This window comes from Acyrthosiphon pisum, chromosome A2 (genome assembly GCF_005508785.2).
Source record: "Acyrthosiphon pisum isolate AL4f chromosome A2, pea_aphid_22Mar2018_4r6ur, whole genome shotgun sequence".
Classification (NCBI taxonomy): domain Eukaryota; kingdom Metazoa; phylum Arthropoda; class Insecta; order Hemiptera; family Aphididae; genus Acyrthosiphon; species Acyrthosiphon pisum.
Window position 1 is genome coordinate 75,093,072 of NC_042495.1, and position 2,170 is coordinate 75,095,241.

A 2,170-nucleotide genomic window follows, 5' to 3' on the forward strand; every position below is an offset into this window, starting at 1 on the left:
AAAAAATCTAAAAAATACATTTACGCAGTTTATTTTATAGTCATTTAAAGTACAAATTTGGACGAAATTACATATTAAGAACCTAGGATAACTATTTTAGTTATTTTGTTGTGATTGTATAATATTATTCGTGGGTACTTGATACTTCTAAAGTATACTATTATATATCTATGATAGTGCCACGGTTTTTTGTTGATGTATAACGCGTTATAAGTACCTAATAAATATTATGATATGATTAATTTGGAATTTATTATAGGTACCTAATATAATATTATGTCTTATACCTAGACTAACATACCGTCTCCACTCAGAATCGTTTTTCTTATACAATGATATTATATCATTGAATTCAAATTTAATACCATCCATTATACAGTGACCCACTTGTAACCTACTGTACAGCAGAGCGAAATCCACTTACCCACCTTTTTTTTTTTTAAATCTTTATTTGATTTACACAATTTACACACGTTTTGTAGGCATATGTATTAAACGCAACAATCTACATTTATCTTTTAAGTTCTAATGATTGATGTTGTCACCTCATTTAAATTAATTATAAAATGTCATAAAAATTACAAAACATTAACACTAGTACAATTTTTAGTTTTCAATAAATATCATTGGTATTGTGCAGTTAGTCCAAATAGATTTTTTTCCACTCCTTTGCAATTAACTTGATTGCCTACAAAATTAGTTTGTCTATATAATAATTAAAAAATATTACATTTTAAATGTATACTGTAATATTCTCGTTGTTGGGCTGGTCAAATTAATATTCTGATAGCCGTTAACTACGAGTATATTAAGATTTTGCAGGAAGCGAGACCGCTCGTGTTGATGATGAAGATGTTGACAGGGTAGTTATAAATGAATGTAGACAGATGAAAGATACTTTGTAGTTTATTTAAATGCTCTTCAGTAATAAATGACAAGTTACTACACAGAGTGACGTGAAGGTGCTTGTTGTGCTCTGGAGTAGACACGTCTGAATACAGGCTGTTTCAGGCTCCCTTTTATATTCGGGTCCCTGCTCCCCCTGCCAATCGGTTCGCTATCTAGTCTCTAACGGATGTGGTCCGTGTGACCATCGACTCAGCCCACGCATTTACAATATTCCTATCTAATCTGAGTATTCGCCATAATGTGCTGACAGCTAATTCATTTTCTGTGTTGTTGTGCAGAAAGCCTTCAATTCTGCGAATTGCTAAATATTTATCAGTTATTACATCCTGGTCTATATGTCGCGTACATATACATGTACCCGTATATCTACTCGTGACTTTGGCAATTCCCATATCCTGTCAACTGATTCGCGATTTGCGTTTTTAGAAAATATAATATGGCTCGCAATTACCCACCCGGTTATTTTGACTACATGATTAACCTTCTATTGTATTCGTATATGGCAACTTTTGACTATTGCCAAAATCGTTTAAGGAGGTCGTTTACCTAATCGCTTATGCCGAATTTAACTATTCATATATAATGATATTTATGTGTTGTGAGGAAACGGTTACTATCCGTTACACCTCCCCCCTAAAAAGTTCATTTTTATCGCCTAATCGAGAAAAATTAACTCAATTTAATTCTCCGTCACTTCGAGCACCTTCCTAAAAGTTTACATTTATCAATTATTACATTTTTATGTTTACATATGTTTGGTTACAATTATATAATTTAGATACATTACTATTTTCAAGAATATGTAGTACAATCCACAACATATTTCTTGTTACATATGTCAATTACTATTACCAAAGATACAAAGTACAATTCACAATATATTATAATTATTATAATCATAATAAGTATACATTACAATCAGTTTTTATTTATGTTAGTATTTTAACAATATTTCTCTTTAGTTTTACAATAATAATCTTATTTTAGTGTTAATATTCCAATATAATATAATTTAAAAATTTAATATAATATAAATTCCTTAATTTATTACAATATATTTCATTTTATGCAAACATATATCTATATCATTAAGTCTTTTCCCAACACCATTATGTAATATTAATTTACTTATAGTCCTATATGTATTATTCCATTAAGATATTTTTCTTATATTTGTTATCCCTTACTATTACTTTATAAATAAAAATTTAACCCTAAAATTTACCTTTTTTTTTTTTTTTCATTTTTTCATTTTTTTTTT